This window comes from Prionailurus viverrinus, chromosome D2 (assembly GCF_022837055.1).
Source record: "Prionailurus viverrinus isolate Anna chromosome D2, UM_Priviv_1.0, whole genome shotgun sequence".
Lineage (NCBI taxonomy): Eukaryota > Metazoa > Chordata > Mammalia > Carnivora > Felidae > Prionailurus > Prionailurus viverrinus.
The window spans coordinates 35,244,191-35,257,609 of record NC_062571.1 but is presented as its reverse complement, the minus strand read 5'-3'; the positions used below and the strand labels follow the sequence as shown (position 1 = coordinate 35,257,609).

General features: G+C 36.5%; 1 protein-coding gene across 2 annotated transcripts in view; it reads right to left on the bottom strand.

Moving 5' to 3' along the window:
- Positions 1-13,419, bottom strand: part of ADK (adenosine kinase) — a 521,304-nt gene that overhangs the window by 480,416 nt on the left and 27,469 nt on the right. The gene's annotated exons all lie outside the window — the stretch shown is intronic.

The window sequence follows — 13,419 nt, the reverse complement described above, 5'->3', positions numbered from 1 at the left end:
ATTAGACCGGTTTTTTTTTTTAAGTTCTATCATAACAAAAGTTCTATACCCAACAAACATGACAGATAATTAACTTTATCTAGCTAGTAAGATACCCAACTACCAAAAGTGATTAGGGAGGTTGCAGCAAGTCCTCCAGGAGTCCAGCCAAAAGCCCCACCTTGGACAAACTGAATGTGGTGAGACCCGCACAATGAGTATCACAGATAGTGAAATTTTCAATTACGTTTAACAGACTTCAAAGAAGTCTATGTTCCACAATGATCCCAGTGTAGCTCAAAACCAAGAGAAGGCTACAACTCCACCACAAGAGATGCCTTAAACAGAAGCCCAACTAACAGCAAGAAATGGACCAGTGGCCATGGTTGGGTCAGCCTCAGTGGGAAGCATTCTTCTAGGTTTTTCAATGAAATTTGCCTCTGTGTAATCTCCTGTTGGTCTCCAGTTTGCTGAAGACCTCTTCCAGTTGCCTCCAAACCAGTTTCTATCTTCATCACATGGAGACTATCAGTAATATCAATACTACTGGTACCCCAGAGTTTCTTTAAGAGAATAAAATATAACCTACACTTATAATCTACAATGATTTAGAAGACTGAATTGCAGTATCATATTAAAACCACAGTTTGGGCAACTATGGCTGAATACATAATAAAGAGATATTTGCCCCTTTGTTCTTTTTTCTCTCCCCTTTCTCTTTTTATTTTATAAATTTAATTTTTTTTCCAACGTTTATTTATTTTTGGGACAGAGAGAGACAGAGCATGAATGGGGGAGGGGCAGAGAGAGGGAGACACAGAATCGGAAACAGGCTCCAGGCTCCGAGCCATCAGCCCAGAGCCTGACGCGGGGCTCAAACTCACGGACCGCGAGATCATGGCCTGGCTGAAGTCGGACGCTCAACCGACTGCGCCACCCAGGCGCCCCATAAATTTAATTTTTTTTAACGTTTATTCATTTTTGAGAGAGACAGAGCATGAACAGAGGAGGGGCAGAGAGAGAAGGAGACACCGAATCCAAAGCAGGCTCCAGGCTCTCAGCTGTCAGCACAGAGCCCAATGCAGGGCTCAAAACCACAGACCGCAAGATCATGACCTGAGACGAAGTCAGACACTTAACTGACTGAGTCACACGGGCGCCACACCGCCCCCTTTTTTCTGTTTAAAGAAAGCTGAACGAGGGAGAGTTAAAAGAAAATACAATTATCTATTCAGACTTAAGTTGCATTTATAATCAGAAAAAAAATCTAATATAAAAAGAAAATATCTTAAGTACTTAGAAGATAAAGGATCAACAAGCAGATACATTAAAACTTGGCCATCATTTTATTAGAAACTTCTCTGCCTGATTTGTGTATTGTTATTCAAACAATAAAAACTCCTAGAATTTGCTTTTTAAAAAAAAAGCATGGGATGTTACTGGGCTGCTTGGCTGTTTCTTTTTACTCACCCTTTTTTAGTGTTTGGTTTAATGCATACAGTCATGAATCCACCACCAGAATCAAAATATGTAACATTCCTAACACCACAAAATATCCTGCTACCCTCATATCAATCGCTCCACCCCAGCTTGTCCCCTCTTAGTTTTAAGGACAATAATTGTGATATTTCTTTTTCAGAAGTCAAACCTTTGAACATCTCATGGATTCCCAAAACAGTTCATTGCACTCCATTTGAAAACTTAGTATAGTATTAATAAATCAATGCACCCTCTCTGGGCCTAAGGTTTCTATACTCTAAGAAATATGGGGGAAAAGATGAGCAGAATGAATCACAGAACCCTGTTTAAACTTATATTCCTAAACTTATCTGTCTAGCAAAACTTTTTTTTCCTGAATGCAAATGGATACGAATACATTTACACACAGAGCAAGAATATACTGGAACTGAATTGGTCAAATGTAATACTGGAAGAAATTTTTTATATATCATTAATGACGATTGTTGGGGAGCCTGGGTGGCTCAGTTGGTTTAGCGTCTGACTTTGATTATGGCTCAGGTCATGATTCCAGGGTCGTGGGATCGAGCCCCAAGTTGGAATTCATGCTGAGCATGGAGCCTGCTTGAGATTCTCTCCCTCCCTCTCTCTTTCTCTTTCTCTCTCTCTGCCCTCCTCACCCACTTACACTCTTGCTCTCTCTCTTCTCTATAAAATTTAAAAAGAAGAAGGAGGAGGAGGAGGAGGAGGAGGAGGAGGAGGAGGAGGAGGAGAAATGTGATCAGGAAAAAATTTAACTGGAAACTTGTTCTTTTATTATTTATTGTTAATAAACTAGATAACCATAATATTTGCCTTGTTATTGCCAAATAATATTACAATTCAGTTAAGGTCATTTGAAGACATTCTCTAACAAACCAGAATCGTGTGCTTGTCATCTGTTCCTTGTCATCCTCCTTTCACTCCAAAGGTATAGGCTAAAGAGATCTGGGTGGAACTGACCTACTCCAGTTCATGGAGAGAGTGAGTCTGACTGGCTTAACCTGGAGGAACAGCAAAGTCTAAACCAATCAGCACAATGCATTTCTCTACCCATACTTATCAGTTCAGAGATAGGCATGTAACCTAAATCAGTCAAATCAAAAGGGACGCCAAGGTTTCCTTCCTAGGAATGCTCATATATAAAACATCTTCCTCCAGAGTATAAATGCAGGTGTTGGAAGATTTAAGTACCTCAAGGTTCCCAGGTGGCTGCCTTGAGGTAAATCTGACATCACAGAGGGCAGAATGGAAACTAAGTCATGACACAGAGAAACTGGGTCATTTGATGAAGTTGTTGGACCTATTAAGCTTCGCTTGAAACCTATATCCTCTTTGGACTTTTGATTACATGTAAGGAAATTATTTTGTTGATTACAATTTCAGACTCATTTTCTGTTACTAGACATAAATTGTCATATTTCATTTTTTAAACTTGTTATATTTTATAATTCATTTTTATTATAAAGCTGTAATATAGACCAGATTGTTAGTATTAGCATTATGAATCCATGTTCCATTAATTTAAGTTCCTCTGAGGCTAAAGTCTTAATTAATTCTCAGGCAGATCTCTTGGATTTCTTTTCCTTCCCTTTGTGAGAAAGGTTATATGGATTTTACTTTTACTGTCATAGAAACATGGAGCTTGAAAAAATATGTTCAACCAATATTTGAGATTTTCTTTGTATATCTCCAATAGACGGTAATAGTTTTATGCATTTAAACAAATTCTACTTATTCACATATATAGGCTGCCTTGTGTCTTATAAAGTTATTTCTAATTCTCAAACTATACACTTAAACTACTTCCCCAAGAGTAACTCAATAAATATACTAGCAGATGCCAATCAAAATTTTAACATAAATCTTAAAAACATAATAAATTAAGATGGTGTAGAAGCTTCTGGGTTGGTGAACACAACTGCTGGGAAGGTGGCACCGCCCAAAGAGTGCACGGAAGTTCATTCCCCCCACTCCCATACCTTTCTGTGATATTGTGATTTAGAATAAGAAATGCACGTTTGGCCTTCTTCTGGGTCCCTGGCAAAGAGCTCCTAAAAACCTTGCATTTCTGAGGAGTGGGATAAAGGTATCTTTTGTTATATTAATGAGGTTACTTTTGGAAAACTCCTAGGTAACATAAGGATGGGGGTGGTTCCAAGGGGAACCTTGGGGGACTAGAGGATTAGTAGACCCCCTTCACCTCCAGGGAGTGATTTAATCAACTATGCCTATGTAATGAAGCCTCCATATAAATCCAAAAGGATGAGTTTCAGAGAGCTTCCAGACTGGTGAACATATCTGGAGATTTGAGGAAAGGGGCTCACAGAGCATGAAGTTCCTGTCCTTTCTCACATACCTTGGCTTATGCATCTCTTCCTTCCAGCTCTTCCTCAGTTATATCCTTTTATAATGTTAAAATAAATTTCTAAGCCTAAGATGGAGCCATCTCCAGCCCAGGGTGCATCATCAGCAAACTAAACTTCTGTGTTCCGGGGCGCCTGGGTGGCCCAGTCGGTTAAGCATCCAACTTCCACTCAGGTCATGATCTCACAGTCCGTGAGTCGTGAGTCAAGTCGTGAGTCAAGCCCTGCGTCAGGCTCTGTGCTGACAGCTGAAAGCCTGGAGCCTGCTTCGGATTCTGTGTCTCCCTCTCTCTATGACCCTCCCCCGTTCATGCTCTGTCTCTCTCTGTCTCAAAAATAAATAAACATTAAAAAATAACTTTTAACTTTTGTGTTCCTGTAAATGGTCATATTGACCAGAAACGTGGTATATATCCAGTCCACTACTCCCCTAACACCAGACAACTCTATACTTATTTGCTTGTTCCTTGATCTCTCTAAATAAAGCCAGATATGCAATCCTAGCCAATGATGCCATTTCCACGTTGCCCCTTCTAACACTCTACAAAATACACGCTTGCCCAACATGCCTTGGGAGGAGTATTCCACTGCTTCTAAGGCACTGTACACTCCAAATCCACGCAGTTTTTCCCTTGAATAAAGAACATGAAACTCATTACTAAATTGTTTGTCATCTGACAATTATAAACCATAATCTAGTAAGTAAAATGCTTCTCTGAGTTCTATGAACCACTCTAGCAAATTAAATGAACCCAAGTAGGGGGTCATGGGAATCTCTGATCTCGAACTGGTTGGTCAGAAGTACAGGTGGAGGGGCGCCTGGGTGGCTCAGTCGGTTAAGCATCCGACTTTTGCTCAGGTCATGATCTCACGATTCATGGGTTCTAGCCCCGCATCGGGCTCTGTGCTGACAGCTCAGAGCCTGGAACCTGCTTTGGATTCTATGTCTCCTTCACTCTCTGCTCCTCCCCCACTCATGCTGTGTCTCTCTCTCAAAAATAAACAAACATTAAAAAAAAAAAAAGTACAGATTGAATCCAGAATCTGAAGTGTGGGAAGGGACAATCTTGTGGAACTGAGCTCTTAACTTGTGGCATCTAACACTATCTCCATGTAGATAGTGTCAGAATTGAGTTAATTGCTTGGTGGTGTTGGAAAACCCATACATCGTACTTGCCCTATGCATCTTTTCCATTTGTCTGTATACTTTATGATAAACAGGTAACAATAAACAAGTATACATTCACAGGTAAACATTAAAAATACAATAAACAGGCAAACATTAAAAAAAAAAAAAAGATGGTGTCTTGGGATAGGTTCTCCCAAAAGTGAGTCTGAAACAAAGACTTATAAACAGGGCACTTATTTGAAAAGTGATTCCAGGAAGCAGAGGCAAGAGATGAGAGACTGAAACAGGAAAGGAGGAAAAGCCTATGAAGATGTGTTACTGAGCTGGCCATGATTACAGATGATATCACTCAATCCCATCACTATAGGTGATTGTGGCTCAAACTTTTCAGGAAAAGTTGAAATGTGACTCAGAGATCCCTGTCTAAAGGACAAAAGAGAGAATTTATATGGTGACTACTATCTCCCCTTAAAAAACTATGCAGCATGGCCCTGATGAGAAATGCTATTAGGTTGTAATTGTCCAAAACCCACGTGGAACCTGTTGCTGCAAGAGTGGCTAGTGTAAGAGGTAGCGACAAAATTTAAAGTAATACATAAGAGAAGTCTTCATATAGTAAGTTAAAATTAAACAATTATTTCTCGGGGCACCTGGTCTGGCTCAGTCAGCAAGGCATGCAACTCTTGATCTTGGGTTGTAAGTTGGAGCCCCATGTTTGGAATAGAGATTACTTAACAAAAATTATACAGTTATTTCCAAAAGCAAATACTTTAAACTACTCTCCATCATCATATAACTAATATGACTTCATTCCAATATGACAAATTAAAACTTTGCTAAAAACACTAATTCTTTAAAATGGCTAGTTTCTTAAATAGAAACACAACTTTTGGTTTTGGCTCAGGTTGTGATCCCAGGGTCACAGGATGGAGCCCCACATTGTCTCAGTATGGAGCCTACTTGGAATTCTCTCTCTTCCTCTCCCTCTGCCCCTCCCCCGCTCACATGTGTTCTCTAATAAAAAAATAAATTAAAATTTAAAAAAAGCACTGAAATACAGTGTGTCTTTAACTTTATCACTTACCATTCTAATACACACAATCTATTTGCTGATCATAACACTTCACTTGTTCCCCAAGAAAGACTGACTAAAAGTCCTTCCCCTACTTCTTTTGCCTAGCAAATTCCCATTCATCTTTTTAAAATTTTCTCATATGCAACCTTTTAGAAAATCTTCTCTGCCTAACTCCTACCAAAAGGTTCTCATGTAAAGCTGCACAAGTTGATGTTCACAGTATGGATGATAGCTTCTGGAGTTCTGTGTTAAGTACTGCTGCCCTTCCTCCCAAAGTTTTATTCATTCTCTCCCCCTAGGTTCTATAAGTTCTTTGATAAACTTTTTAATTGATTTTAGGGGTTACTTTGTATTTTATCCTAATTGATCTCAACCAGCGAGACATAAAAGGTAAAATAATTTTTTAAATCTTAATCATATTTGTCTTCTCAATGGCTAGCATATGATAATCACAAGGGCTTTGAGCAATTTTGCAATTCTACGCTCTGACCTTTTCTATCAATAGACTGCTGCTTTTCTCAGGCTCCCAAAGATCAAGACTGAGTCTAGAGTAAAATTAGACTTTAAAGGTGAAATGACAGATCATTAATTCAAGACAGGTTATAATAAGTTAAAAAGGAATGTTGTGTTCCCTACAGCAATCACTAAATGATAATACAACAAAATCCAATAGAGGATATAAAATGAAAAACTATAAAATACTCAACTTAGAAAAAAAAAGGCATGAAAGGCAAAACAACATAAAGGATAATTGGAAAACATTATTAATACCAACCATATTAGTAATTATATTAAATGTCAATGGATCAAATACTCCAACTAAAAGATAATCACACTGGATTAAAAACAAATGTTATTTACTAGAGATACACTTTAAATATAAAGGCACAGAGAGTTTGACAATAAAAGACTGAATAGAAAGATATACTATGTGAACACTATAAGAAAACTTCAGTGGCTATATTAGTATCAGCCAAGGTAGATTTTATTTTTTTATTAAAGTATAGTAGACATGCAACATTACGTTAGTTTCAGGTGTACAACATAATGATTTGACAACTCTGTACGTTATGCTCACAAGTGTAGCTACCATCTGTCTACATACAATGCTACTACAATACCATTAACTTTACTCCCTATGCTGTATAGACTAGGTAGACTTTAAAACAAGGAGTATCACCTATAAAAAGGATTTCAAACAAATAAGTCATTTCATCAAGAAAAGAAATGGCTTCAAATACTTGGGGGGAAAAAAACTTTTGACAGAAACAAATTAGATAAATACACAATCTTAACACCCCTCTTTCAGTAATTGGTAAAACACAAAAATAAGAAAGGAATCACACTATTAGATATTTATCCTAGAAAAATGAGAACTTAGTTCACACGGAAACCTGTACACAAATGTTCATAACAGCTTTATCTGTAATAGTAAAAAAAAATTAGAAACAACCAAATGTCCTTCAACAAGTGAGTAGGTAAACTGTGGTACACCCATACAATGGACTAACACTCAGTAATAAAAAGAAATGAACTAGGATACAATTTGGATGGATTTCGAAGACATATGCTGAGTGAATATAAAAGCCTTATTTATGTGTTACATACTGTATGATTCCATTTATATAACACTCTCAAAGTGAGAAAAATTACATTGTTAAAGAATAGATTCGTAGCTGCCGGGGCTAAGGTTGAGGGGAGGTGACCATAAAGGGATAACACAAAACAGGTTTTTTGTGATGATACAACAGTTTAGTGCCTTAACTATGTTAATGGTTACACTAATCTCGACATGATAAAACTTCGCAGATCTATACACCACCACCACCACACCAATAAAAAAACAGTATGTGTGAAAACTGATAACATTCTAGTAATATCTGTGGTCAACTTATCCTGTATCATTAAGGGTGAAGAGTGCACAGGATCTCTCTGTACTATTTTTGCAACTTCTTGTGAGTCTTAAAGTATTTCAAAAGAAAGAAAAAGTATATTTAAAAAGTTTAAAATAACAAAAAGGAAAAGTATATTAAAAAAATTACAATAACAAAAAAGCTTAAAATGTCCTCATCATGACATCATGAGGAATAGCAGAATAAGAGCCTCCAAAAATTGTCTCTCCATAAAAGCGACAAGAACACTGGCAAAAAAATGTCAAAATCAACTTTTTCAGAATCTTAAATACTAACCAAAGGCTTACAATAATCTGGGGGGCATTTTCTAAAAAAGGCCAAATCTCATTTAAAACAGAAGTTTTGGGGGCGCCTGAGTGGCTCAGTCAGTTGAGCATCCGACTTCAGCTCAGGTCATGATCTCACAGCTTGTGAGTTTGAGCCTCGCGTCGGGCTCTGCGCTGACAGCTCGGAGCCTGGAGCCTGCTTTGGATTCTGTGTCCCTTTCTCCCTCTGCTCCACCCCCACTCATGCTCTGTCTCTGTCTGTCTGTCTGTCTGTCTCTCTCTCTCTCTCTCTCTCTCAAGAATAAAACATTAAAAAAATTTTTTTTAAACAGCAAGTTTTGTGCCATTTTAACTTGCCCTATTCCCATTCCCCTCTTCCCAGCTCCATGGTAGCCTTAAAAAGCAAAAGCCCACACACACAGTGAAAACCAGGAGCCTAGCAGCTGCTAGACAGGTCCGAACAGGACTGGAGCTCTTTCAAAGCCCTATCTTCAGAGAACTGCTATTATTTAAGCTTACTGGCAGTTCCCTGAAAAACCCCACTCCTGAGGCTTCTCATTATTTGACCTGACTCCGAGCTTGCCCAGCTCTAAAACCCTTTTCCCCAGGAGCATTTGTCAAAAACAATCAGCTGCAATTGTTTAACCTCCCAGCTGTCTGAAGCAGTTGGCACACAAAAGAAGCTAACCAAAAAAGTTAAAAGGAAAAGTGGAGGCATGAGACATCCACAAAAGGCTCTGAAAAGTTCTGAATATTCCTGAGGACCTAGAAAGCTATGCACATGTGCCCAGAGCTGTGGCGTGCTCAAGACCTGAAAAGGTCCTAAGCAATCATCTCTGAGCCATGAGTCTCTGCACAAGCAGGAAATAAAGATTATGGCAGAGTTGTAAGCCTGCCTGAATGTTAAAAGGTATGCCTCAACAAGCACACAGAGCCTCTCAGCAAAGATTGGGAGACAATAACAAGTATTGGCAACAAGTGGAGAAAGTGGAATCCTTGTGCATTGTTGTTGGAAATGAGCAGCTAGCTTGAAAAAGAGTTGGACGGTTTCTTAAAAAAGTAAACATTAACTTAGCATATGACCCAGCAATTCCACTTCTAAGTATGGGAAATAAAAACATGTGACAATACAAAAACTTATACATGAATGGTTATAGCAGCGTTATAATACTCAAGTGGAAATACAAATATCCATCAAAAGATGGATAAAATGTAGGATATACATACTATAGATTACTCAGCCATAAGAAGGAATGAAATACTGATACATGCAACAACATAAATGAACTTTGAAAACATTATACTCCATGAAAGAAGCCAGACACAAAAGGCCAAATATTATGATTTCACTTATGAAATGTCCAGAATATGGCAAACCACAAAGACAAAGTAGATTAGTGAATTGCCAGGGGACGGACAGAAAAAATGGAGAGTGACTGCTAACAAGTATGAGGTTTAGTTTTCGGGTGATGAAAATGTTCTGGAATTAGATAGTGGTAATAGTCGTACCACCTTGTAAATATATTAAAAAACGCTGAGCTGTACAGTTTACATTTATTTATTTTTGAGAAACAGAGTGAGACAAAGTGTGAGGGGGGAGGGGCAGAGAGACAAGGAGACACAGAATCTGAAGCAGGCTCCAAGCTGTGATCAAGCAGTCAGCACAGAGCCTGATGCGGGGCTCAAACCCACAAACTGTGAGATCATGACCTGAGCTGAAGTCAGACGCTCAACCAACTGAGCCACCCAGGCACCCCGAAGAGCTGTACAGTTTAAAATGGTAGATTTTATGGTATGTGAATTATATCTCAATTAAATAACAGTTAATAACAATTAAGTAAACAAATTAAACTTGACCTAACTGGTATTTATAGGACACTATACCCAGTAACCATAATATTTATTTACTTAATGAAAAATGTGCACAACATCTACACTGAAAACCTCAAAATACTGCTGACTGAAATTAAAGACTGAAAACACATGTAACATTCAGCAAAACAGACTATAAGCTAGGCCATGAAACTAACTTCTAAATGACCTGTGGATTCAAGAAATCTCAATAAAAATTAGAAAATAATTTGAATTGAACACACATCAAAATTTGTATGATGTAATCAAAGAAGTACTTTGTGGGAGAAATTTCATATATGAAGTACATATATTAGAAAACAAGAAAGGTTTAAAATCAATAATCTAAACTTCTGACTCAAAACAAAACAAAAAAAATCTAGCAAAAGAGCAAATTAACTCCAAAAGAGTAGAAGGAAAAAGATGAGACCAAAGATAAATGAAATAGAAAGCATATTACCAAAACAGAAATTTAAATTTAACAAAACCAAAATCTGGGTCTTAAAAAAGATTAATATGATTGGTAAACCCTTGTAAGACTGATCTCCCCCCTACACGCAATAATAGAATACTAGGGAAATATTATGAGCAACTGTGTAAATAACTCAATAAATTAGAACAGATTTCCTTAAAAATGCAACTTTCCAAAACTGACACAGGAAAAAATCGAAAATCTGACTAATTACATATCAGTTAAAGAAAGTGAATTTGTAATTTAAGATTTTCTACTGTTTTACCCAAAAAAATATTTCAGACCCAGATAGCTTCATTACTGAATTCAGTAAAAAAATTTAAAGAAACCATATCAATCTTACAAAATTACAATAATTAAGACAGGGGGCACCAGCAGAGCAATATACAAACAGTTCAATGGATCAGAATAGTAAGTCCTAGGAAAAACATACACCAATTTAATCAATTGACTGAGGACTTTTTTGAGATACTCTTACACCATAGCAAGAATTTAGTTTTAGATGGATCATAGACCTAAATGTGAAAACTAAAATTATAAAGCTTCTAGAAGAAAACATAACAGAATAGTTTCACAATTTTGTGACAGGGATAAGGAAAGATTTCTAAGAACACAATAGGTAATAACTAACAAATAAATCAAATCAATTAATTTGACTTCATCAAAATTTAAAACTTCTGCTCCCAAAAGATGGAAAGGCATGGCTCAAAATGGGGAGAAAACATCTGCTACATATCAAAGTGTGTTTAAGAGTGTGTGTATATATAATCTGACAAATAACTTGTATCCAGAATATAAAAACTACAAATCAGCAACAAAAAGACAACTGAGTCAAAATATAGGTAAAAGACTTGAAATGACTGGCAGTTCAAAAGAAAAGATAAGCAAACAGTGTACAATCACAACATCATTATCCATCAAGGAACTGCAAACTAAAACCACAATGAACTGTAACTACACACCCACCAGAATGACTAAAATAAAAAATGCCAAACATTGTTAAGAATATAGAATAACTGGAAGTCTTATAACACCACTGGTGGGAATGTCAAATGTGTTTAGCTTTCCATTTTAAAAAAGTGGTTTAAAAGTAGTTTGGTGGTTTCTGAAGTTAAACAGACATTTATCCTAGGACACAGCAATTCCACACCCAGGTATTTACACAAGTCTAGACAAAGGCTTAAACAAAAATGTTCACAGCAACTTTATTTAGAGTAATCAAAAACTAGAAACAACCCAAAGTCCACCAACAGTTCCATGTAATGGAATATTACTCAGTAATGAAAAGGAACAGACTACTGATATACACATCAAAATGGATAAATCTCAAAATTATTATTGAACAAAAGTAAACAGATAAAAGTAAAGAGACACAAATAGTACTTACTGTATAATTCCATTTACATGAAGTTCTACAACAAGCAAACCAGTAACTACTGATAGAAAATGGTTGTCTGGATGCAACAGGAAATAACAGGATTAATTGAAAAGAGGCAGGGGAGATGAAGATGTTTTATATATTGACCTGAGTTGTATTTATATGAATATGAATATATACATTCATATTCAAAATTCAGTGAACTTATGATCATTGATTTTACTGTATATAAATTATTTTGTTGGCATTTTTTTTTTCACTAGCCAAGTGAATAGACTAGGGAAATATTTGTGTCCCTTGGGCTCTGTAAGGCCAATCCTTGCATTTGTATTTTGAATACACCTCCTTGCATTCTCAAGAAAATGATCTCTGATACAGTAACTTATTTAATAAAGCTCTTCTTTTTTGACAAAAAAAATAAAAAATAAAGTTTATAGACTTCCCTAATGATACACTTATTTCATAAATCTCTTTTTGACAAAAAAAAAAAAGAAAGAAATGATCTCTTCCCTCTTTCCAGCATCATCTGTTTTTTTGCTTCCTATGGCATCATTCTTTTCAGCATACAAATATGTTGAAATTTCAGCCCTTTCCTTCCAAAAAACCCACACATATATCTTCAACTGCTATTAAGTCCCTGTTCCTGTTACAGTAAAACACTTCTACAGATTGTCTTTGCTCTATTAAATAGTAAATTCCCTTAATCTAGATAAAAATTGTTCATTTTATTTATTTTTTTAGTAATTTCTACACCTAACGTGAGTCTTGAACTCACAACCGCAAGATCAAGAGCAGCATGCTCTTCCAAGTAAGGCAGCCAGGCACCCCAAAATTGTTCGTTTTAAATTCAGTTTTCAGAAGCACATATGTGACAAGGCTAACATAGTTATTTAGAGCTTAAGCATTTTTATATGTTGTCTTTGTTTTTTTTTTATGTTAGTGTCTTTAAATCTCCACAATAACCCCATAGGATAGGTATTGCAATTACCTCTGTTTAACAAGAACACGAGGTTTAAAACGTTTTAAAGGCTGCCAAAAGTCAGACAACAAATAAATGATTCCCAACTTGAAATCTTATGCTTTCATGTTTAAAATACTAGATTTAGACATCCAGAACTCTCAGGACAATAAAAATACCTGACCAATGAAAAATATCCAAATATACCCCCCCCCAAAAGGCTAATATTCCATTCTTGTATGGTCCTATTTCAAGTAACATTTCAATGACCAAAATCTACTACAACAAAATTATTACAGTGTATAAGTAGGTGACCAGATAATTTATCACCCAAACAGGACACCTTTGAGAGTAAAGGAAGAACTATTAATAATTATGCCAGGATAACTAGTATGATCCAGGGAATGTCCCGGGCAAACTGGAACATATGGTCACCCTATTTATAAGTTAGCTTTGCTTTTTGAAAATAAAAATCCATACTTATGTTTTATTATAACATTTTTAAAATAATTTAAAACTGAGTAGATATGAAGAG